This window comes from Protopterus annectens, chromosome 9.part0, assembly GCF_019279795.1.
Source record: "Protopterus annectens isolate FY-2018-M chromosome 9.part0, PAN1.0, whole genome shotgun sequence".
Classification (NCBI taxonomy): domain Eukaryota; kingdom Metazoa; phylum Chordata; order Ceratodontiformes; family Protopteridae; genus Protopterus; species Protopterus annectens.
This window is the reverse complement of record NC_056743.1, coordinates 1,353,278,142-1,353,304,821: the sequence shown is the minus strand read 5'-3', so window position 1 is coordinate 1,353,304,821 and position 26,680 is coordinate 1,353,278,142. Positions and strand designations below refer to the sequence as shown.

The 26,680-nt window shown below is 46.4% G+C and overlaps 1 protein-coding gene and 1 non-coding gene across 2 annotated transcripts in view; one reads left to right on the top strand and one right to left on the bottom strand.

The window, feature by feature from the left end:
- Positions 1 to 26,680, bottom strand: part of ADAM9 (ADAM metallopeptidase domain 9) — a gene marked incomplete in the record, with an annotated part of 1,887,510 nt that overhangs the window by 277,774 nt on the left and 1,583,056 nt on the right.
- On the top strand, positions 11,699 to 11,852 carry LOC122812589. Its single transcript, XR_006366548.1, has one exon. It is a non-coding gene; the product is annotated as a 5.8S ribosomal RNA (ribosomal RNA).

The following is a 26,680-nucleotide window of genomic DNA, read 5'->3' as shown; positions in this document are numbered from 1 at the left end:
AAACTCTTAGGCCCCCAAACTACACTTTTTCAGCCAAGAGGAGGAAACAGCAGCAGCAAGGAATGAAATGAATTGGAATGGCAGGAAGGCATACAGGGATTGCCGGTGCCATGGAAGGTACAGAATAAGTCCACTGTTAAATTCCCCTGACTTGCTGCACCAAGCAGAATAAAGGAAGGACATCATTGGTCTGAAAAGCAAGCAGGCTATTGCTCAGAGTGCCCCACTTCCAAAACACTGTCACCAGACATGGCATCTGAATCCAGTACTCCAGGAGAAGATATGAGACCTGTCTCAGAACATCTGTCAGCATATTCACCTTCCTGGGGGCAAGAATTACTCACAGAAGGATGTCTCTGTCTACAGCTCACTGTCAGACTAGCATTCATTTTCCTTCACAAGGGTGTACTGCACAATAAGCTAGCTGTCTGACAGAATGAGGAGATGCCACAGAAGAAGCTGTTTACTGAATGCCTCTATGACTAGGAACACTGCCATGCAGAAGTCCAGATGAACTCTCCAGCCTGCTTGCAAAGAATGTGTCATGATGGGTTCAGCTGCAATAAAGATCTCACAAGCATGTGTTGGCTCTAAAACAACTGATATCTCACAGTCCACTACCACACCAACATCTGCAAGTGTGCATAGAGCACCAGGATGAATGCAACTGTTATCCAGCACAGTAGCTGGAGCAGATTATCAGCCTAAATCTTGTACTATACTGTCAGAGCAGAGGCTAAGACCACAATCTACTAAGCCCTTTACCCAAGGGAGGGATGAGAAATACTAGACTATCTTCAACTTTTAACTAGTGATGGACTAACTTGAGGCCAGAGGTAGGCACACATTTTTCCAGCTTACATTGACCCCACAGGAGTGCATCCATGGAAAAGCAAATGCCAGGATCCCTTCTCAGCAGCTTTTGGATGCTGACACCAAAGGCTAGGTACAGGGAAAATGCAGTCCCTTCTGCAAGGTTTCAGTCACAACTTTGGTGAATATTCCAGACACTGAATGAACCTCAAATGCAAAGAATTTGTGGTGAAACAGCTTCCAACCCACAGCAAATAAGAGAAGTGTCCTGTGTGGGCACCAAATATTGATGTGATACAAGACACCCATTACATCCAGTGACACTATCCAGGTCTACTTGTGGGGCAAAGGTATTTTATCCTGTAGGGTACCCATCCCATCCAGAATGAAATCTTCTGGAAATGCCTGTTGGGATCACTTAGGTCCAGAATGGACAAAAACTGGTTTCCCCCTTGGGACCAGAAGGAAGCAAAAGTAAACCCTAGCCCTCGAGTAGTACCAAAACAGCATTTTCAGCAGCAGCAGAGTCTAGAATGCTCCCAACAGCTCAGATAAAACAAAGTGGAGCTCATTTTGTGGGAGTACCAATGAGCTCTAAGATGGGCCCAAAGGTGTCCAAGTCCAAGCTTCAGTGGTCCTTTCTAATTGTTCTCTATGCTGGAGAGAACATAAATAACTCTTCCTCTCTTGCCTACAAGCAGTTGCGGACTGCAGTTATGGATAATCTCAGACCACCAGGAGAGAAGATGCACTGGAAATCTCTGCCAGAACTGGATGAAGCAAGAAGACAACACAAACATTTTCCTCAAACATCAAGAAGTCTTTTCTCTTCCGAAGTTGGCCTGGTCTAGTGAAAAAGGAAGATGGTGTCTGAGGGAGGGGGCTCATAGCAGCCCTCCAAAGAGAAGATGACCTGTTTATTCTTGAGGAATTCATCAACTGGCTATGGGAAGGCTGGCCATACAGGTACTGGCCACAAACTGGGCAAACAGGACTTTATTTCTAAGTTCTTTACAGAAAGACAGCCTCGGCCATATCATCCTGCGCAGGCCTATATCCCCAGCCTACATCCATATACAAATCATTTGAAGAATAAAAGGAACAATGGGGGCATAGGTTGCCCTACTTTCTATGCTCTCACACACCACAGTCAGTACTCCTGACATAGAGGAGATTGCCAGCACAAACATCACACCACTCGCATCACATAGCCAAGCACAACACATCTACCTATGCAGATGTCCTCAATAAAAACTTAACCTAAACACCAGAGACCTCCAAAACACACACACATACATTCCACACACAACACCAAACACATCACACACAGCAGATAACATACCAGTGTCTCACAAACACAGCCCATAAGGCAAAATAATAACCCATCAAAGCCCACAAGGCATAATAATAAACCAAACGTACTAGACATTGGCGACTCAATTGTGAGACACACCAATGTCCCCCTCACCAGGCTCGATAAGGAGATGGTCATGGTCAGTTGTATGTCTGGTGCCAGAATCCACCACATCATGCATGCACTTAAGTCTCCACAACAAGTACAAGCATGACTCTGTCATTGTCCATGTACCTCCCTGGAATATATGACGAGAAACATGACTGAGGTCTCAGAGTACGTGTTCCAGACAGGTATGACCCCTAGCGCTAAGCAGCATCCTACCTTCTCCAAGAATGATGTCACAATACCAACAAAAAATAATTGACTTCAACAACTGGCTTGCTTTCTGGTGTCATTCCAAGGGGATCCAGTATCTGTCTGCCTGGGATGACATGGCTGACAGGCCTCGATGCTTTGCCAGAGATGAGCTCCACCCATCACTGGGATTCCAGGCACTGGCCAAGGCCCTCATCTCCCCCATTGTGTCTTTTTTAAGCAATGTCTCAAAGACAAATCCTCCAACATAAAAGATTTGTCAAAAAGCAAATTGAAGGCCATGCTGCTTAACAGTATGAGCCTTAACCTGAAAATGCACTCACTGGGGGCTCTCCTTGCACTGGATGTATGTGCAGTCACAGAAACTTGATTCAGGGCTGTGGAGAGCACCCCTGCCTTACCAAGCTATACCTCTTTCCACACATTCCAATGCTAAAATGAGGTCAGGAAGACAAAGGGTGGTGGAGTGTCTATCTTCATTAACCTCCAGACTGGTTTGCCAGCATGATGTACTGGAACTACTCCAGGTGCAACTGATGGTTGGCAAGACACCCATCCAAGTTATAGCCAGGTATAGACCCCCCTCCATGACTCAGGACACCCACTCCTCTTACCTGGATCTACTTGACTCCATCAAGGTACCCCCCCAACACCCTGATCCTTGGTGATTTCAACTACCCCATCACAGACTGGGTAAACTACTCCTGCACTAATGCACTCACTCAACGATTCCTTAACTTCATCAATTCTAATGCATGAGACCAGCTTGTCTCATTTCCCAGGAGGAGAGCTAACATTCTGGACTTGGTTCTCATCAACATGGGCAACCGCTGCACCACTCCCATAGTATGTTCCTCCCTGGTGAGATCAGATTATCGGACTGTCTCATTCAAAGTTTCCATCCCACCCCCAGTATTAATCAAGCTAAATAAAGTACAGTTGTGTACACTTACCATAACTGTAGATGTTCGAGTGTATTCACTGTTGCAGTCATCACACTTGGGTTATTTGCCTGCAGGTAGCCCTCAGTCGGCCCGAATACCAGTCTTGGGATTTCTGCATCAGATGCTGTTGCTTCTTCCATGACGTCAGGTCGTCAGGGGTATAAAACATGCAGCCGACGCCATTACATCAGTTTTTCTTGCCCCAGATGTCAGGAGCCCCCAAAATAGGAAGCAATTACATGGTGTGGAAGACCTCCAATAAAAAGTAAATACCACTGCCATAAAATATGGCCAAAAAAAAGTGGATACGTAGAAAGCATAGAAAAGTCAGGGGGCTGTAGGGAGTGTAACCAGGACTGCAACAGTGAATACACTCGAACATCTACATTTATGGTAAGTGTACACAACTGAACTATGTTCTTCGTGTTTCACTGTTGCAGTCATCAGACATGGGTAGAATCCCAAAGCTGAGGAAGGGTGGCAGCAGTCAAGAAGCATTAGGGCTGGCTAGCAGGCCTTGTAAGACAGCTGTAGCAAATCCAGCTCTGGATTTAGAAAAAATAGGCAAGTAGTAATGCTTGGTGAAGGTGTGTACAGAACTCCAGGTTGCAGCTTCCAGGATGTCCCTGGTGGGGACTCCCCTGAGAAATGCTGTAGAGGTTGAGGTAGCCCTAGTGGAATGGGTTCTGATCCCCTGTGGGGTAGGTTTTCCATGGTGTTTGTAGCAGAAAAGGATGCAGTGTGCTATCCATTTGGAGATGGTTTGCTTTGAAATGGCTTTGCCCTCTGCCCCTGTAGCAAAGCTGACTAGCAGCTGGTCAGATTTCCTGAAAGGTTTAGTCCTGTCAAGGTAGAACCTAAGCTGCCTCTGTATGTCCAAGGAGTGCAGGATCCTTTCCCCTTTATTCTGAAGATTAGGGAAAAAAGTTGGTAAATGAATGGATTGGTTTAAAGCCACGCTAGATACCACCCTGGGCATAAATGACGGGTTAGTCCTGAGGGAAACCTTGTCCACATGGAAGACAATGAAGGGTTCCACAGCCATAAGGGCCTGCAATTCAGACACTATTCTTGCTGAAGTGATGGGTAGAAGTAAGGCTGTTTTCCAAGAGAGGAATTTTAACTCCGCTGTAGCAGCAGGCTCAAAGGGGGGAAGCGTGAGCTTCTCCAGTACAAAGTTAAGGTCCCAGGCTGGAGTGGGAGCTCTCCTTGGGCATCTTAAAATTTTGGCTCCTCTCAGGAACTGTTTGACCAGAGGGTGAGTGAAGAGGGGTGGCTCAGTATTGTAATGAGCTGAGATGGTAGAGGCATGAATCTTAATTGAAGAGAAGGATAGGCCTTTGTGGAGCAGCTCTGTTAGATAATTTAGGATTTGAGGTAAGTTGGGCACGGTTGTGTCCCTTCCCTGAGTCTGGCTCCAAGAACAGTATCTTTTCCACTTTTCTGAATAGGATTTCCTGGTACTACGCCTCTTGCCTCAAGGATGACATCCAGCACATGTTTACTGAGGGTTGCTAGTGATGTATTCAGGGGATGATCCAGGCTGCTAGGTTCAGGGTTTGCAGCTGAGGATGCAAAATCTGGCCCTCCTGCTGGGATAGCAGGGAAGGGGTCTGAGGCAGGTGCCATGGTGGCACTACTGTCAGACTGCGTAAAAGTGGGTATCAGTGCTGGCGTGGCCAGTCTGGTGCAATCAGGATTGTCCTTGGCTTGTCCTGTTTGATCTTTAGTAGAACGTTCGAGAGGAGGAGCGGGGGGGGGGGGGGCATATATTGAGAGGTTTTCTCATGTAAAGGACAGGGCATCCACTTTCCATGCTTGGCTGTGGGGAGTTATGGTGCAAAATTTGCTCAATTGATGATTGTGGGGGGAAGCAAAGAGGTCCACCTCTGGTGGCCCCCAAATGTGGATCAGAAGCTTGAATGATTTGGGTTCCATTTTCCACTCGTGTGGGTCCATTAGATTTCTGCTTAAGTTGTCTGCCAGTGAATTTAGTTCGTGGTCTGGGCCTAAACAGGTGACGTAGTAAGAATGAAAATCTCTGTGAGGTATTTTCTTTCCAAAGACAAGACAATTACTAACTTTTTCTGACATCGGTTAGAGCAAGAAAAAAGGATCCCCAATGGGGTACTTAGCTTTTAGAAGACTTCAGGTCTGAAACTCGAAAAACTAAAATTTCAGGTAGCAGCCGACCGGCACTTGCGAACTGCTTCTGCTTTGGGCTCTGCTCGGCAAGAAAAGCTAATGTAATGGCATGGGCTGCATGTTTTATACCCCTGACGACATGACATCATGGAAGAAGTGACAGCATCCGTCGCCGAAATCCCAAGACTCTGGTATTCGGGCTGACTGAGGGCTATCGGCAGGCAGACAACCCAAGTGTGATGACTGCAACAGTAAAACATGAAGAACATCTTCTCAAAAGCTGAGTAGAACCTCCTAAGGGAGGGTGTCATCAGCTTCACAACACCGCCCCCTTCAGAGGATGCAAACAGCTATGCTGAACAGTTCACCAATGCAGTGTACAAGCACCTGTTTAACTGCATGGACTTAGCTATACCCAACAGAACTGAAACCTGCTCCTCAAGGAAAAACAAACATGTTTGCTGGCCATCCTCTATCAACAGGCTTTACAGCAAAAGGAAGAAACTGTTATCCAAGGGTAAAAAGGAACAAATTCCAAACTGGAAAATCTCCCTCATTAGCCTCAACAAGCAAATTAGATCACTAGTAATAACCTCCAAAGCCAATTATGAATTGAAACTAGCATTCGAAACAAAGGGAAACCACAAAGCATTCTTCAGTTATGTCAGAAAACTCCAGGGCAAGCCCCAGGTTTCTTCCGAATTAGTACTAAACAGTGTCATGTACACTGATCCTGATGACTTAGCCAATCTGCTAGCAGATAGGTTCAACCCAAACTTCACTCCCCTGCCCCCTAAAGGCCCTTTTGACATCCCCAATACTTGTCCTGCACCTCATATCTCCATAGACCAAGTGTTAAAGGCCCTATCCAAGCCAAAGAACACAGTTTCCATGGGACCTTATAGAATCCCAGACTGTATTCTGCACCATCTCCAGCAAGAACTGGCTTAGCCATTGAGCATCCTATTCAACCAAAACCTACGTACAGGCTTCATTCCAGCAGAGTGGAGAACTGCCAATGTCATCCCTTTGCACAAAGGTGGTCCCACTACGGACCCTAGAAACTATTGCTCCATTAGCTTGACAAGTCTGATATGTAAAGCCATGGAGCGTACTATTATGGATCTCATAAACAAGGACATATGCAAACTCCAAGCACTTGTCCCTACCCAGTTCGGATTCATCAAGGGCAGATCTTGCCTGTTGAACCTGACTGACTTCTTTGAGACGGTTATCAATGCCCTGAATGAGGGAAAGTCAGTACATACAGCTTACCTTGACTTGGCTAAGGCCTCTGACACAATTCCCCACTCAGGTATCATCAAAAATCTAACACAACTTGGAGTAAATCACTGTCTCATCAGGTGTGTGGCCAACTGGCTCACCACCAGGACCCTCAAGGTCAAAATAAACACCTCCGATAGCAGACCTGCCACTAGTGGAGTACCCAAGGGATTTGTCCTGGAACCCCTCCTGTTTGGCATCTACTTCTCAGATGTATAGGCAAAGAAAAAAGGCCTGTGGTCTGACCAAGTCTGCGGACGACTATACGTTTGGTTGCTGTCCTTAACTCCCCAAATGATGTTAACATACTGCAAAAGGTTCTCACAGCAACTAATGATTGGTGTCAAATTATAGCCTCAAGCTAAATGCAAAAAAATGTATCATCATACCATTTGGCAAAAACACTGCCATTACTAACCACCACATTGACAGCAACCTCCTAAGCACAAAACCTGTGGTGAGAGACCTGGGTACACAGGTAGATAATCTTATATTCGACCATCATATAGCAGTAGTGGTCAGAAAAGCCTTTTACTTGGTTCATGTCTTATGTACAGGGACTGCATCCAGAAAAAGGAGATTACTACCTCTCTATACTCCTCCCTCATTAGACCAATAATTTAGTATAAAGCCCCATTTGGTATGTACCTCTCCAAATATCTGCACCAACTGGAAAGGCCACAGAAATACCTCACAAAGAGAATCCATGGCCTCCAAAACCTGTCTTGTGTAGAGAGCCTTAAATCACTCTCACTCTACTCGGTATCGTACAGATTGCTCAGAGGTGATCTGTGTCTCGCCTATAAGGCAATCTTGGACCCTGCCCTACTAGAGATGCTCCAAATCCATAAGTCTAATTCCTCACGTATTACCTGCTCAAAAGGACTTAATCTAATATGTGACATCAACAAAACTTGCTGGAGAGACAGGTGTGTCTCCCAGAGGATGCCCCATCTCTGGAATAGACTTCCCATACACGCCAAACAGAGTACCTTGCTGAACCTCTTCAACAGTAATCTTGATGAGTGGATGGGAAAACACACATTTGTCCCAGGGGTTCCACCTGTGTCCCCCTCATTGACAAGGTCGACAGATGCCGACTGAGGTTTCTTTTTGGGGATAAGCTCTTGGCTAGGCTTGGAAGGGCCACAGGGCCATTATCCTAGTAACCTCCTATGATCCTAAGTAAACAGAATTTTTACTCTGATGTAATGCCAAGCTCATTTAAGATATAGTCTGGACATGTACTGCATTTCCTACCCTTAAAATAAGTCATACACCTACCCCAAAAAGAAACTAACTATATTTTTTAGCATGTAACAAGAAAATGTTTAAATACTACAACTAAGACTGGCATTCCACTCAAGTATTAATACATAGTTCAATGTTTAAGTTTTCTGGGCTATTTGATCTTTGTCAGTACAGGGATTATTTTTAGTTGTGGAATCACTCACACAGACCACATGTGTGTGTGTATGTGTATATATATATATATATATATATATATATATATATATATATATATATATATATATATATATATATATATATATATATATATATACACACATATATACATATATATCTATACACACACACACACACACACATATATATATATATATATCTATACACACACACACACATATATATATATATATATATATATATATATATATATATACACACACACAATGTATATATATATATATATATATATATATATATATATATATATATATATATATATATATATGTACACACACACACACACACACACACACACACACACACACACATGTGTATTGTCTACAATCAAAATGTGGAAAATCAAAACAATTTTCCACCATGGGATAATTAGTTTTCCAAATCTGATAATACAAAATTACCAAAATATCAGAAATGGTAACCATTGAATCGACATTCAAACACTGGAAGTTCCAATGATGAAAGTCTGTGTTACCAGTAACACTTTTATCAAGGAGCAAGCCCCCCCCCTGCACCCACCACACCTTGTGCACATTATATATTCCAACTCAGACACTGCACTACAGTGAGGAAAAGGGTAAATTTCCTGACCTCCACTGTAGTGCGATCTGTTATCAGAACGTCAAATACACATTAGCAATGTACACTACCATTCGCTTATGTGCATTTGAACAGTTGTCAGAACAGCATTACGGAAACTGGAAAAGATGCATTTGACCATCCCAGCTTCACGTAAGTGCCGTTCCACATTTTGACTGCAAACATGTGTGTGTGTGTGTGTGTGTGTGTGTGTGTGTGTGTGTGTGTGTGTATATATATATATATATATATATATATATATATATATGTACATATATATATATATATATATATATATATATATATATATTAGAGAGAGAGAGAGAGAGTATATAGTACAGCTGATGCAGAGTCCAATGAAGAAGGCTGAAGAACCAAGACCAAAGTTATAGCTGACGCTGATGCCTCTAAAATGCTGGCCAAAGCATTTGTGTGTTTATATTCATCATCATATTAACCAGAACTGTGGTGTGAACCAGACAGGAAGCAGCAGAATCATGGGTTGCAAGGAAAAAGTACCCCTTATTGACCCTATAAGAAGAGAAGGGGTCACAACTCACTGTTAATCTCAGCCTGCACTAAAATCATTGTCAGCTCTCTGCAGTCCAAATCCACGGTAGCAGAGGAGCTATGGAAGGAATATGTAGATCTAAAAGACCTGGTAGATGATGGCTTGGAAGAGATACATTTATACAATTCCCTCTCTAAAAATGGAAACATACTTCTTTGACAAGAAAATCCTTTTATGGCAATCTTCCACAACACTAACAACCAGCTGACACACACTAACAGTAGCACTAGCAGTAGTCTCTCCTCCTTAGTTTAACTTTTTGGAAGGCAGACAAATATATTTAGTGGTTAAACACAGCTTCAGTCTGTCCGCCCTTTTTTCATGACATTTATTCTTGCCTCCAAGCCTTTCCTTAACCCTTAGTGGAACCATCTCTAATGCCCTCAGAAGAGGTGGGATTTGTCAGACATAATCCCTTCTCAGGGTCTGCAACCTGTCAGTATCAGCTTGTTCTTTTGATTAATGTACATTTGCTGAAAACTTTAACAAATATGTCTAGCTAGATAACGAGCAGGATCCAAATAAATTTCACATAAGACATCTTAGTCTTGAGGTGAACTTCTTTTTTTTACAAGAAAAACTTGAATTTTACACTCACGCAGACTTACCAGGCACCCTGAATCCTGAGCAAGCTATCAAAAAAAAAGACCAAATGAAAGCCACGAAAAGGGCAACAGGTACTAGTATAAAAACAAACCAAATCGCCAAAATGGAGCTGCAGGAAAAGTGCATGGCAGCGAGGAGAGGAAAATAAAATTCTGCTGGAAAACTTTAGAAAAAAGTGGTTAACTTGAAAGTATTCACAGTAGCAAATGATCAATGTACAAACCAAACAAAAAGTGAACAGAAGCTGAAAAGGTAATGAAACACTATATTGAAAAATAAGTTGGGTTAATTCCCCGATTAAAACTTGTCAAGCAGCGTAGCTGGGAGCTACATTTAGAATTATGAGTAAAGGGGAGGAGTTAGAACCTGGGAAAGTTTCTCCTGCTCAGCTAAGTCCTGCATATTAAGCCAGGTGGTTGAACAGCTCAATCCGTAAGAAGTGCATATCGGTTGTCATAAATTCCAACATAAAAAAAATCTTTTTATTTAATTTCATTTTAATTGTAGTACATTGTGATGCAAATATAACTGACCACATGTTTAACGAGTTAAGAAAAGCATTAAAGTTTATTCCTGTTTCTAGGATATTTCTTCCAGAAATATTGGAGGACTTGTGTTTTTTTTTTTTTTAAATTACAATTGAAACAGACAGTGTCTAAATGAATCTTGGTTAGACAGTACTGCCACAAATTTAAATTTTAAGAGTCAAAATAAATTTGTTCCCCTTTTATTAATAAAACAGCTTTAGTTTTGCATGACTTAGTTAACAAGGAGATTATTACATTTGTTAACACTTTGAAATATGTGATTAAGTTTAATCTTACTAAACAGGAGTGGAATACTTTAAAAACTTTGGAAAGGGATAGATCTGTTGTAATAAAACCAGCTGATAAAGGGGGAAATACAGTGGTGATGAACATTGATTTTTATAAGAAAATGTGTTTTAACTTGCTGCATAGTGAATCTGAATATCAATTACTAGAACATAGTCCATTGCAACAAATACAGTTGAGTACAGTGACGTTACTGGAAGATTTGGTTAATAGGGCCATTTTGTCTGAAAGGTTGAAAGATGTACTAGTCATGGTGAACCCTCATATTCCCTTATTTTATGCCCTCTCCAAAGTTCAGAAAAATATGGAGAACCAACCTGGGAGACTGACTGCATCTCAGGTGGGGGGGGGGATCCCCACAGAAAGGGTTAGGGGAGATTTTGGATAAAATATTATAACCATATGTGATGCATCCTCCCTCACACATTAGGGATACACAGCATTTCCTTAAGGAAATTAAGTGCATCAAGTAGAGGAAAGGGTATTTCTTGCAGTAGTTGATGTTAGTAGTTTGCATACTACCACTGAACATAGATATGGACTAGAGGCCATTGAACATTTACTAAATATCAATGGATCACAGAGTATTTTAAATATACTTAATTTCATTTTGAATAATAATTGTTTTTCTTTTGATGAGCCTCCCTGCTGTCCCGCGGCCAGTAACCCCGGTCTGGGCACCCGCGACGACGCCCATGAAACCTCGCATGCTCGTTACAAGGTGCGACGCCGGGTGGTGCCCCTGGCGGACGAAAAGCAGTACAACTCTGAGTGGTGGATCACTCGGCTCGTGCGTTGATGAAGAACGCAGCTAGCTGTGAGAACTAATGTGAATTGCAGGACACATTGATCACTGACACTTCGAAAGCACTTTGCGGCCCCGGGTTACTCCTGGGGCTACGCCTGTCTGAGGGTCGTCATGCCTTCCATCGCCCCACGCAGAGAGCAAAGGGCACAACCAGCATCACGGAAGCCCGGATGAGAGACTGTCGGAGGCCTCACGGCCCGGCAGAGTTCCACGAGGCCGGGAAAGATCGGAGAGAGGTCCCCCCGAGAGGCTCAGAGAGCACGGGGGACACAGAGCGATTTGGCAACCTCCAGGAGATATCTAACCCGGGAGGAGAGCTCTCCCGCCCCGATAGAAGTAGAAGCCCTGAGGGGGGGTCCCGTCCCCACGGAAGTCTGGAAGGGAGAGAGGGGCCGAAAACGGCCGGGCTTGGAGAGCTCCCGCCCGTGAGAGGAGCGTCCGGACCTCGGCCCCTTCCGGGACAGAAGTCCGGAAGGGAGAGAGGGTCTGAGATCGGCCAGGCCAGGAGCGCTCCCTCCTGAGTGAGAGGGTCCCGACCGCTACCCCCTCCAGGTGGAAGTCCTCAAGGGAGCGACCTGTGGGAGTCCACGGGACCCAGAGAGCTCCGGCCCGGCAAGGGGGGAGGCATCCAACCTCCCCCGGTACCCGACGGCATCCTCGAAATATCGCAAAGTGTCCGGAACCCCTCTGGACAGGAAAGCGTAGGGCCGCGGAAGTCCCGATGAGAGCGGATCTGCCCCTCCGCGGCCGGGGGGAGTTACGCGGGGCCGGCCTGGATCGGAGCGAGGTCCCCCGAGTGGCTCTGAGGACACGTGGGACACGGCCCTGCCAGGCAGCCTCCAGGAGATCTGGGGAAGACGGGGACCGTGGAGCTCTGGACCGGACAGGAGCGGGCCGAGGAAGTCCCGATGAGAGCGGATCTGCCCCTCCGTGGCCGGGGGGAGTTCCGCGGGGCTGGCCTGGAACGGAGCGAGGTCCCCCGAGAGGCTCCGAGGGCACGGGGGACACAGAACGATCCAGCAGCCTCCGGGAGATACCTAGCCCGGGAGGGAGAGCTCTCCTGCCCCGGTAGAAGCGGAAGCCCGGAGGGGTCCCTCCCCCATGGAAGTCCGGAAGGGAGAGAGGGTCTGAGATTGGCCGGGCCGGGCGCGCTCCCGCCTGGGTGAGAGGGTCCCGACCGCCCCCCCTCCAGTTGGAAGTCCTCAAGGGAGCGACCTGCGGGAGTCCGCGAGACCCCGAGAGCTCCGGCCCGGCAAGGGGGGAGGTGTTCCACCTCCTCCGGTACCCGACGGCGTCACTCGAAATATCGCAAAGTGCCCGGAACCCCTCTGGACGCGTCGAAGTCGGACTAAGCTTGCTCACAGCTATGCTAATTTGTTTATGGGATGATTTGAGGAATTGTTTTGTATAGTGATTCTTTGTCAACAATGTGGTATTTTATAATGCTACATTGATGATATAGCTCAGGGCTCACAGGAACACTTTGTTGGTTTTATGCAGGCTATATAGAAGAATACCTTTGGTTTATTTTTTTACTTATAACATGCATGATAATACCATTCATTATTTGGATGTCGAGTTTTATATTGTTAATGATACAATACATTCGACATTATATAGAAAAGAAACTTCTGTGAATTCCTTTTTGCATGCATCTAGTGCATACCATGGCTACTTGATAATATCTCTCCCTGTGGATACAGTTGATAGATTACTATCAATAGGTTATAATTACAATTTTCTCATCACCACATGGCAGAAGGTTGTAGATGGAGATAACCAATTTACCCAGAAATATAAAATGGTGAAAAGGTGTTTGGAAATTATAAAGGCAAACAGGAGGCTATACATTTTGTGACTCTTATAAAGGCAAACATTTTGTGACTTGTTATATGTTCTATTTGTTGAGGGTGCATCACATATCTTGAGGAAACACTGGCATATTATAAGAATTTGAAACTGAATATTTCATATAGAAATCCACCTAGCATAGCAAGCAGGGTTGTACGCATACACAAGGGTAGTGAGGTTTTGGAGTTGCAGTGCAAGGGTTGCACTACTTGCAGTTACATGGATCAGGGAACTACACACGTCATTAATGGGAAGTTGTTCAAAATTCCAAGAGTATTTAATGGTTATCAAAAAATGTTGATTTATGCATTACTTTGCCCCTGTAATAAGTTTTACATTGATAAAACCATACATCAACTTAGGATGAGGATATACAAGCACATCCGAGATGTCAAAAATAATCTCCCTACCAGCCCTGTAGCATCACATTTTTTCAAATATCATAATAGTGATCCAGATTTATTGAGGTTCTGTATAATGTATGTGTTGACTTGTTCTGATTTATATTTAGATCCTTCTGATATGTTATTACAGGTGGAGGAGGAATGGTTTTTATTTTCATTTATGATACTTTGCAAACAAAGGAACTTACTAATGAATTACTTATGAAATATTTAATATAACAGCTTTGGAAATATCTTGGAACCTCATTTCATAGAAGTTAGGATATGTGTATTTTTGTATTCAGCTGGCTTACTGCTATTATTGTTATAATTATTGTTATTCTATGAAATCATTTATTTCAAATGAATTATTTTTGCTTTATGCTGTCATTTAAATGCATATGCATTCTGGTACATTCTATTGTTCTACTGTTCTATTCAGTAATGTTGTAACTGATTAACTATTTAAGCCCTTTACTGTGTTTAAAACTTTTGAACCTTGAAGGCGTATGCAAAGGTGCTAGTTCATTTTTGGTTTTTACACATTGTTCCTGGTTTCTAATAAAGCTGCTTTTTTGTGCCATATTAAGTTTTTCTAAAAAATCTTTTCCATCTTAATCCCTTAGCAGTTTGGCCTTATAAAAGGAAAATCATGTCTGCTCAAAAATACCTTTTATACCATCGACCATTCAGATATTGCTACATTAAACAGCTAAATGCAGACACCCACCTGTTTATGATATACTTCTCTGACCTCTATATAATTAATCCTGACTTACAGCTAATAAAATCTGCGAGGACTGCTAGGTAGGCACAAAGTACAGCTGTGTACACTTACCATAAGCGTAGATGTTTGAGTGTATTCACTGTTGCAGTCATCACCTGTGGGTTATTCCTGCTGTGGTAGGCCTCGGCCTGCCTGAATACTAGAGTCAATGTTTTTCTGCATTGGCTGCTGTCGCTTGTTGACTGACGTCAGGTCGTCAGTGCTATAAAGCAAGGCAGCCGACACCATTACGTCAGTTTTTCCTGCCCTAACCAGTCAGGAGCTCCAGGAAATATAAGGGTGACCAGGTGGCAAAAAGGCACCATAAGAAGCTTATGTCTCCCTAAGAAAAGAGGATACAAGGGAGAAGGAGGGAGGGAAACCAGGACTGCAACAGTGAATACACTTGAACATCTACATTTATAGTAAGTGTACACAACTGTATTATCTTCTTCGTGTTTCACTGTTGCAGTCATTACCTGTGGGAGGATTCCCAAAAGCTGTGGATAGGGGTGGTAGGATTAGTAATAGACCTAGGCCTGAGTCAGCATGCCCTGCAGAACTGCACTGGCATACCCTGCCCTACCTTTGGAGAAAAGAGGAAGATGGTAATGCTAGTAAAGGCATGGACACAAGTTCAGGTGGCAGCTTCTAAGATGTCCCTGGTGGGGACTCCTCTCAGGAATGCTGTGGAAGTGGAGGCTGCCCTAGTCGAATGGGTACAAATAGATTTAGGGGGTGGTTTCCCATGAAATCTGTAGCAGAAATGGATGCAGTGCAACATCCATTTGGAGATGGTTTGCTTGTAAATGGGTTTCCCCTCTGCCCCTGAGGCAAAACTGACCAGCAGTTGGTCTGTTTTCCTGAAGGCTTTAGTAAGGTCTAGGTAGTAGCTGAGCTGTCTTGTGCACATCTAGTGAGTGCAGAATTCTTCCCCCTTGTTTTGAGGGTTAGAGAAGAAGGTGGGTAGATGTATGGCCTGGTTGAGAGTCACATTAGATACCACCTTGGCCATAAAGGAGGGGTTAGTCCTCGGGGAGACCCTGTCTGCATAAAAAATGATGAAAGGCTCAATGGCCATCAATGCCTGAAGTTCTGACACTCTTCTGGCTGAGGTGATAGCTAGCAAGAAAGCAGTCTTCCAGGGGTGGTATTTTAGTTCTGCTGAAGCAGCAGGTTCGAAGGGTGGTAAGGTTAGTTTTTCCAAAACATAATTCAGGCCCCAGGCTGGTGTGGGTAGCCTTCTGGGAGGGCTGATATTTGAAGCCCCTCTGAGGGGCTGCTTAATCAAAGGATGTGAGAATAGGGGCGGATCTGTATCGAAATGAGCTGAAATGGCTGAGGCATGGATTTTAAAAGAAGAGAAGGAGAGGCCAGAATTTAGTAACTCCGTTAGATAGTCCAGGATAAGAGGGATGGAAGGATATGAGGAAAGTACAGCTGTGTACACTTACCATAAATGTAAATGTTTGAGTGTATTCACTGTTGCAGTCATCACATTTGGGTTATCTGCTTGCAGGTAGCCCTCAGTTGGCCTGATTATCAACATCTTGGGTCCTGCGTCAGCTGCTGTCTCATCTTCCATGACGTCAGGTAGTCAGGGGTACAAAGCATGCAGCCGACGCCATTAAATCAGTTTTTCTTGCCCCAGATGTCAGGTGCCAACATAATGGGAAGCATTTATATACAAGGTTACACCTCCAACAAAAAAGCAAATACACCAAAAAGCTTTAAGCATAGTAAACAAGAATAGAGGTATAGTCAATAGAAGTTATGGGGCTGGAGGGAGGGGTAACCAGGACTGCAACAGTGAATACACTTGAATATTTACATTTATGGTAAGTGTATACAACTGTACTATGTTCTTCATGTTTCACTGTTGCAGTCATCACATTTGGGTGGATTCCCAAATTTAACGATGGGAGGAGGCAATTAGACAACATTTGGACCAGCTAAAAGGCCCTGCAAGACTGCAGTGGCAAAGCCAGCTCTGGATTTAGAAAAAATTGGCAAGTGGTAGTGCTTGGTGAAGGTCCAGGTAGCAGCTTCTGGGATGTCCCTGGTAGGGATACCTCTGAGAAAGGCTGTAGAGGTAGATGCAGCCCTGGTTGAATGTGGTCTTATCCCCTGTGAGGCAGGTTTTCCATGGTGCTTATAGCAGAAATGAATGCAATGGCCTATTGCTTTGAAATGGCCTCCCCCTCTGCCCCTGCAGCAAATGCCACCAGCAGCTGTTCAGATTTCCTGAGAGGCTTAGTCCTGTCCAAGTAAAATCTAAGTTGTTTGTGCACGTCCAAGGAGTGCAGCATTCGTTCCCCTTTGTTCTGCGGATTAGAAAAGAAGGTTGGCAAATTAATGGACTGATTAAGGGCCACACTGGATACCACCTTGGGCATAAAGGAGGGATTGGTCCTGAGGGATACCCTGTCCGCATGAAAGATGATGAAAGGCTCCACTGCCATGATGGCCTGCAATTCAGACACCCTTCTTGTTGACGTGATGGCTAGAAGGAAGGCTGTTTTCCAAGAAAGGAATTTCAATTCTGCATTTGCAGCTGGCTCAAATGGAGGAAGAATGAGCTTTTCCAATACAAAGTTAAGGTCCCAGGCTGGAGTAGGGGCTCTCCTGGGTGGCCTTCAGTTTTTGGCCCCTCTGAGGAATTGCTTCAGCAGTTGATGAGAGAAGAGGGGTGGGTCTGTGTTGTAATGTGCTGAAATGGCTGAGGCATGAATTTTGATGGAAGAAAAGGAAAGGCCCTTGTGAAGCATCTCAGTTAAGTATTGAAGAATATGGGGTAAATTGGGTACTGCTGTGCTCAACCCCTGAGTTTGGCTCCAGGAACAGAATCTCTTCCATTTTTCAGCATAGGATTTTCTAGTAGCTCCTTGCCTCCAGAATGACATCCATCACTTGCTTACTGAGGGATGGTAACGGAGAGGTCAAGTAATTAGCCAGGTTGCAAGGTTCAGGGTTTGAAGCTGCGGGTGCAGAATCTGGCCCTCCTGCTGGGACAGCAGGGCAGGAATCTGAGGCAGGTGCCATTGTGCCAGCAGTGACACACTGCGCAAGAAGGGGTAACAGTTTTGGCGTGGCCAGTCCGGTGCAATCATAATTGTCCTTGGTTTGTCCTGTTTGATATTTAGTACCATTTTGGAGAGGCAGAGGGGGAAAGGCATAAACTGATAGGTTTTTCCAGGTGAAGGACAGGGCATCCACTTTCCAAGTTTGTTTGTGAGGAGTCCTTGTGCAGAATTTGTCCAATTGGTAGTTCTGAGGGAAGGCAAACAGGTCTATCTCTGGGCTCCCCCATTTATTTCTCAACATGTTGAATATCTTTGGTTCCAGTTTCCACTCATATGGGTCCAAGAGATTTCTGCTTATGTCATCTGCCAGTGTGTTTAGCTTTCCTGGCAGGAATTGAGCCTGTAGGTGCACTTGGTAGCTTAAGGCAGAGTTCCACAGAGCCATGGCTAGTCTGCATAGGGGGTATGACTGGGTTCCCCCCTGCTTGTTTATGTACCACATAACAGTGGTGTTGCCCGTCTTTACCAATAATTGTCCTGGAAGAATGTGGTCCTTGAAGGCTGTCAGAGCATTCTGTACAGCCAACATTTCTTTTTGATTGATATGCAGTTGCATTTGACTTGGATTCCGTTTGCCCTGAATGCACTGCCCTGCCAAGTGAGCCCCCATGCATAGTCTGATGCACCTGTTGTTAGGGTTTGGGCGGCAGGGAGTAGAGTGAATGGCAGTCTCTTGTTTTGGTGGCAGGCCTCTGCCCACCAAAGGAACTCTATCTTTAGACAAGGTATGATAGGAATAATTTATTCTAGATCCTGAGAATGTTGACACCATAGGCTTTTTAGATACCATTGTAGTTTCCTCATATGCAGTCTTGCATATGGAATTAACAGAAAGCAGGAAGTCATGAACCTCAGTGCTTGCAGTATTTTCCTTTCAGATAGCTGGGTCTTTGTGGCCAGTAGACTGAAGTAGGCTGTCAAATGAACTTGTTTCTCTGGCATAAGGTAGGCTATCTGGGAAGTTGTATTCAAGCTTGTTCCCAGGAATACAATTTGTTGGCAGAGTACAAGATGCGATTTCTTTTTGTTTATGGTGTACCCCAGAGAAGTTAGCAATTTCTTTACAAATGCCAGATGATTTAATAGTATGTCCTAGCTTTCTGCCTGAATTAGACAATCATCCAGGTATGGGCATATTTGAATATTTCTTTGCCTGCAAAATGCAATGACTGGAGCTAGGCACTTTGTGAATACCCTGGGCGCAGTAGATAAGCCAAAGGGCAGTGCAGAGAACTGATAGTGCATGTAACCTGCTCTGAAGAGTAGGTATCTTCTGCAAGATTCCCTTATTGGGATGAGCAGGTAGGCTTCCTTTAAATCCAGTGTTGCCAAGCAGGCATTTCTGCCTAGCATGGGAAGTAGCTGATGAAGCGTTAGCATCTTGAATTTTGGGAATACCAAAAATGTGTTCAGAATAGACAGGTCCAGGATAGGACGCCAGGAATAAGAAGTTATGTACTCACCATAACGTTCCATCTGAGTAGGAATCTTCATTTGTCTGCAACCTTTGGGGTATCGGATCTAATCTAGGATCCGAGCCGGCAACTTGTTTCACAGCTATCAGATCCGAGCTCCTAGCTCCTCCCCTTACCCATAATCCCCTGCCAACCCTGACTGACCTCAGATCAAGTCTGCCCTCATACAAGCAGCTAAAAAGGTTAAATACGTCCCGTAGGGGACTAGGAGGAGGACATCCAAGGACTTAAACTTCTGTAGGTCAGGAAGGAGGGGGGGGTGGTTGCACACAAATGAAGATTCCTACTCGGAACGTTATGGTGAGTACATAACTTCTTAATCTGAAGTAGGTACTTCATTTGTCAGCAACCTTTGGGACAGAGTCCCCAGCTACCTGGATCTTGGGCGGTCATCATGGAAGAATATTCCGGAGCACTGCGGAGCCAAAATATGCTCTCCCTCTGGAGATAACGTCCAGCTCATAATGGTTGATAAAGGTATGAGATGAGGCCCAAGTGGCTGCGAAGCAAATGTCATCTAAAGACACTCTAGACCTAAAGGCAGCGGAGATATATATAGAGCGAGTAGAGTGTGCACAAACTCCCTGAGGTGTGGGCCTCCCATAACTTTCATAGTCCGATAGAATACACTGTGGGATCCATCGTGATAAAGTGACCTTAGAGACAAGTTTACCTAAGTTAAATTTGGCAAAGGAGATGAACAACTGGTCGGATTATCTATGACCAGCAGTCCTGTGTATGTAAAAGCACAGTTGTCTATGCACATCTAACAAATGCAGCTTGTAGTCTCCTTTGCTCTGATACTTAGGAAAGAAGACTGGCAGGTTAATGGATTGATTGATATTGGCCTCTGAAGCCACCTTGGGAAGAAACGAGGGGTTGGTCCTGAGGTACTCTCTATGCTGGTGAAAAGCCAAGTACTGGGGTTTTACACAAAGGGCCTGAAGCTCAGAAACTCTTTTTGCTGAAGTAATAGCGACAAGGAATGCCGTTTTCCAAGATAGGTACTTAAGATCAACTGAAGCGGTAGGTTCAAAAGGGGGAGCTGTCAATGCCTGAAGGACTAGAGATAAATCCCAAGGGGGTATAACTTCCTTGACAGGAGGTCTGAGCAGGAAGGTACCCTTTAGAAAGGTTTTACATAATTTAGCCGTAATCAAGGGACCTGACTCATGTCCCACATGATAATGAGTGATAGCTGCCAGTTGAACCTTGACCGTAGAGCAGCAAGCCCCCTGATGAAACAGACCTGTAAGGAAATCCAACACAGTCGGTAACGGCGCTGTGAAGGGATCTAAGTTATGATTCTCCGCCCAGATGGAGAAACGCTTCCACTTACTACGATAGACCTGCCTAGTGGAAGGTTTATGTGCTGCTACAAGGATGGCTTTAACTGGGGAAGAGATTCTGGGAGTCCTGATTAGGAGTGGAACTGGAGCAGCCAAGCTGTCAACTGGAGGCAGTCCAGATTCGGGATCGGGAGATTCAGGGGATGAGATATTAGATCCGGTAGAGGATCCAGAATCCAAGGAGGATTTACCAGGTGAGATCTCAGGTAAGGGAACCAGGCTTGACGAGGCCAGAATGGGGCAATGAGGATCATTCTGCTCCCCAACCGACTGGCTTTCTGTATGAGTTTCAGCATCAGAGGTAGAGGTGGGTAAGCATAAAGTAGACCGGGAGGCCAAGCATGCACCAGAGCGTCTCTCGGAGATTCCCCGAAGGGGGGAATTAGAGCGAAGTAACTGCTGCATTTCATATTTGAGGGAGAAGCAGAGAGATCGCAACAGGGTTGCCCCCATTCGGCAAAAATCCGCTTCACTACCTGGGGATTGAGAGACCACTCATAAGGGGAAAGGATGGTGTGGCTGAGCCTGTCCGCCAGAATGTGCATCGCAATAAGAAAGCGGTTGGTGGAGGTCACCCATTCCCACACTCTCATGGCCTCTCGACAGAGGATAGGACCTGGTTCCCCCCTGTTTGTTGATGTACCAGACAACTGACATGTCTGTCTGGATCGCAATAGTTCCTACAGGAAGAAGGTTCTGAAGTGCCTGCAACGCTAACAGCACCACCCTCATCTCCAGGACATTGATATGCAAAGAGGTCTCTGTGTCATTCCACGTGCCTTGGACCGTCCTGCCTGAGCAATGCCCCCCCACCCGAGGCAAGAGGCGTCCGTGGTCACCGTGGCGAGGGGAGGAGGCGTGAAGAAGGGACATCCCGTATGGAGGTCTGGAGATTGGAGCCACCATAAGAGAGCCCTCCTGCAAGCCCTGCTGAGGGTAATAGGATGGCTTAGGGGGTAATGTAGAAAGGACCACTGTACTTGAAGGGTCCATTGCAGGACCCTTATATGTAGACGAGCCAATGGCAAGAGAGTGATTGCCGCTGCCATGGAGCCTAGAGCCCTCAGGACCAACTCCGCCGATGGGGCTTCTAAATGGAGGATGGCCCGCACATGAAGCCTCAGGTTTTGTAGTCGTTCCGCAGTCAGGAATGCAAGAAGGTTTCTTGTATCCAACTTGGCCCCTATAAACTCTATCACCTGAGTTGGAGCAAGAGAAGATTTGTCCCTGTTGATGGTGATGCCCAGCTGGGGAGCAAGCTGGAGGAAGTAGTCCCTGGCTGAGCAAAGTAGATGCCTTGTCGGGGCGGTCAGGAGCCAGTCGTCCAGGTATGGAAAAACCTGCATTCCCTGGAGTCTCAGGTGGGCCGCTATCACTGCTAATACTTTGGTAAACACCCTGGGGGCTGTGGTGAGGCCAAAGGGAAGGACCCTGAACTGGTAGTGACTGGCTCCCAGCCGGAAGCGGAGGAACCTCCTGGATCATCTGTCCATCAGAGTGTGGTAGTACGCATCCTTGAGGTCTATTGAGCACATCCAGTCATTCTCCTGCAACAGGGAGAGGATGGATTGAAGAGTGACCATCCGGAATTTTTGTTTGGTTACTGACAGGTTCAAAAGAAAGAGGTCGAGAATTGGCCTTAAGTCCCCCATCTTTTTTGGCACCAGAAAGAACCTGGCGTAAAAACCTAATCCGCGCTGGTCTGGGGGGACGGGTTGGATGGCTCTTTTTTCTAGGAGCTGCTGAATTTCTGCAGCTGCTACCTCCTTCTGATCAGGTGGTACATCAGGAAGGTTTCTGAGTTTGTGGACATGATACAGGGGAATTTGGTAACCTCTGGATATGACACGAAGCACCCAGTGATTTGATGTGATGGACTCCCAAGCTGCCAGGTGCCTCGAGAAACGCCCTCCGACTGCCTCCGGAGTGGAGCAGTCGGGCAACCCCTCAGGGTTGCTGCGTGGGCCGATCAGAGAATGTTTCTCTGGACCCAAAATTCTTTGGGCCCCCTCTGCTTCTAGGGCGGCATCCTCCCTGTCCTCCTCTGCCACGGAAGGACTGGTTGTCCGGAGCAGGCTGGGAATGTTGCGATTTCCGGAACCACATCTTCTTCTGTCCCTTTTGGTTCTTGGAGAAGAACCTCTGGGGAGCAGAGAAGCGGACTCCAACAGCAGACAACGTCTTCCTGTCCTTTTCGCTCTGGACTAAAGTCTCGCGAATTGTCTTGCCAAATAAGGCAGAACCATCAAAAGGGGCATTCGCAAATGACGCCTTGAAGGGTTCCGCGAAGTCACAATGTCGGAGCCAGGCCTGGCGTCTCATGACTAGGCCTGCTCCACTGGCTCTAGTGACTCCCTCTGTGGCATGGGACAAAAGCGGCATAGAGGTATTCGATATAGATCTTAGAGTGGCCATGCGAGTGGAGTACAACTGTTTGTCTTCCGCCGACATGGACTCCGGTGGGGGAAGCAGCGTACTCTTTGATAAGGTCTCGCTGCATCCTAATAATGTGTGCCATGTAGTTCAGGGACCTTACTGAGAAGCTCGCTGAACTAAAGACCTGCTTCCATAGGCGATCCATCGAGCGGGACTCTTTGCTCGGTGGATGGATCGAGGGGCTCTCCTGAGCTAATTCCCTCTTCGTGGCTGCCGCCACCAACATGGCATCTACGGGGAGACCCTTGCTTCAGTGGGACCTCTCTGAAGGGGGGCTCAGAATCCTATCGGGGCGTTTGGGAACTGGCTCCACAGTGTCCGGCTCCTTCCACGCCCTGGTGGTAATAAGGTCCACCAGGGGGTCGGGCGGAGGGGACACCCAAGAGGTAGATGGGCCTGCTTTGAATGCCTCCAGGAACACGGACTCGTCGGAAGAAGTCTTGGGGGCAGACCACCCCGACAATCCTGAGCATTTCCATGATGTCTCCAAAGGAGACATCCTCGGGGGGTGACCTTGGGGAGCCTTCCCCTTCATCCAAGTCCGTGTCTTCTGTTAAGGACTCAGGAGAGTCCATGTGCCTCCTCTTACACTTCCGCTTATGAGGAACATCCTCGGGGGGGGCTATCTGAGGAAGTCTCACCAGCAACATCTTGTTCCAAAGGAACGACCTGAGACATCGAAGCAGGCTGTCCCTGTGGCCGGGCGATGGAAGCCTGACCCAGCTGAGAGGGAGTGCAGGATGGAGCCGAGGCAAGGGCCGGGGGTCCGGATGCACTCAACAGAGCCCTCTCCACCACATCGAAGGCCGAGGGAGAGTCGCTCTCTCTCGGATCCGAGAGCCGACTCCCACTCAGATCCGATGGGGGGATCGGAACTGGAGCCGAGACCATCGGATCCGAAGGACCCGTATGCTCCGACCTGGACGGAGCCGAAGGCACACTGAATCCCTCGGATCCGAAGCTCAGCCCACGGCTCCGAGAGCTCGGATCCGACAAGGACGGACCAGACAAACTCGAGGGGAAGGTCGGAGTCAAAGTACCAAGCACTGTCGGCGCCGACCCACCCCCGGCTCCAACGCTGCCCGGCTCCGGGCGCTCCGATCCCGGGAAGCGGGTCGGAGAAGGAGTTATCAGGGCAAAAAAGGCATTGAGCTCCCCCCTGAAGGGGGGGGGGGTAGGAGCACTCCCATCTGCAGCTGGGCCTGGATGAACCTTCGCATCATCCGGTCCAAGTCTGCATCTGACAGACTATAAGTGGATCTCGACGAGGCCATCGAGGCGGGCCAGGAGTGCCGCCTCGATGACCTCGACGGAGATCGGGTCGTCTCCTCCTCTGGTCCCGGTGAGAAGCATGGGGACCGGAGCCGAGGAGGAGGAGACTTGGAAGCCATGGAGGGAGAAGCCCACTTAGCCGGGGGGGGTCGAAGCGGAGGCCTCGGCCCGCCGCTTGTGGTGCTTCTCCCTCCTGGCCTCCCTCTCCTCCGGCGCCGTAGCGGGAGTTCGAGTCCCGGCCGGGGGGAGAGAGGCAGGAGTGGCCGCCACTGGGGTGAGGCCACAGGAGTACCGGAGGCTGAAGCCGAATCCGGGGGCAAAAGTTCTGCCAGGATCAGCTTCGACCTCTGCTCTTTCAGTGCCCTGGGGTTGAACCCTGCACAGATAGCACACCCAGAAGACAGGTGTTCAACCCCAAGGCACCGAACACACAAAGTGTGGCCATCCGCCGGTGAAAGCTTATGGCCACACTCGGTGCATTTAGAGAAGATCAGTTTTGGGGCCTCTGACATTGTACTACGAAAAAAAGCAAACTCACTCACACAAGGTCCCAAACCCACACCGACCCACACAAACACTACGCACCAGCGAGGGAGGGGAGGAATTTACACTAACAAAAATACAAGTTTCTAAGGCTAAAATAAAGGGAACCTAACGCACTCAACCTTTTACTAAAAATTTTACAACAACAAATACAATAAAGTTGAAAAACTTATCTGCGATACTAGGAGCTCTGAATCTAGCTGCTTGTATGAGGGCAAACTTGATCTGAGGTCAGTCAGGGTTGGCAGGGGATTATGGGTAAGGGGAGGAGCTAGGAGCTCAGATCTGATAGCTGTGAAACAAGTTGCCGGCTTTCCAGATCGAAGGATCCGATACCCCAAAGGTTGCTGACAAATGAAGTACCTACTTCAGATTTGTCTTTCCTGGGTACCAGGAAAAGTCTTGAGTAAAAACCTTGCCCCCATTCTTCTTGTGGGACAGGCTATATAGCCCTGATGCTTAAAAGAGAGAGAACCTGCTTTTGAGCCTCTGCCCACTGATTTGGGGGTAGGCCTGGCCAACCGTTTGGGGTTGGTAAGGAGTGGAAGTGGAATCTGTATCCTTGGGATACTATACTGAGGACCCATTTGTCCTGGGTAATGAGTTCCCAATACTTTGCATGCAGGGTGATCTTTCCCCCTAAAGAAACAGTCAGCTGAGCAGGGCTTGGAAGGTTTAAAGTTAAGTCATTGAGACAATTTACCATAGGGGGAGTCTTACTACTCCCTGCTTTGGAAGTGAGAGCCCCCCCCCCCCCTTACTGCTTAGTCCTGTGAGCACCCTGGGGCTGGAACCTGGGTGTTTTGGATTTGGACTGAGAAGGCCTGGAAGAGTCAGGAAAGGACCAATTATTAGAGGGCCAATGCCTACTAAATCTGGGAGGCGGTATGTGCAGGAAATCTTTAACAGTTTTCATAGATTTAGCTTTTCCCTCCATCTTTTTAAGTACTTCTTCTGCTTTGATGCCAAACAGGCGGTTCTGGTTTAAGGGAGCATCCAGTAATTTAGCTTTAACATGATCTGGCAAAGATTGCTCCTTAAGCCAAGCATGCCTTCTAAGTACAGACCCAGTGACAGCAGCCCTGAAAGATGCCTCTAACGAATCAAAACCACACTGCAAAGTATGTTTTCCCACTTGCTCAGCAGAATGCATTAAATCCTATAATTGTTTATTTTCAGCACAGTCAGGAATCATCATCATTTTCTGTTTAAGCAATCCAATAATATGCTGCTGATACTTCGACATATGAAACTGGCAGTTTAAGGCCCTAATGGCTAAAGTTGCAGAAGTGTATACCTTCTTACCTCATCTATCCAATACCCTGGAATCTCTATCAGAGGGGATAGGATTTTTGGCAGTAGTGGCCTTAAAGCCCTTGGGTCCCTGTGAAATGGTCTCAGGATCCGCAGTAGGATTTTTAAAGAGGAACTTGTGAGAGATAGGTACCCTGTAATACCTATCAGGTTTTCTGGGAGCAGGGGGTAAGGTGTCAGGTGCCAAGGTTAGATTCCGAGAAGGCATCATCTACAATGTCCAGTACAGGAGGGATAGCTAAAGACCTGTGTTGAGGCAGGAGTAAGAATTCCCTAAGCCTCTTTTTGGAGTCAGAGTAATCCTGGCTTTCCCAGCGGAAATGCTCCCTAAGAGTATGCAAGGTTTCACCAAAAGAGAAATCCTCTGGAGGGGAAGCAGAGGGAATAGAGCCCTCTGCATCAGAATCCTCACAGGTAGATAAGGGCAAATCCTGGTCATCAGAAAAAAACAGAAATTTCAGAATC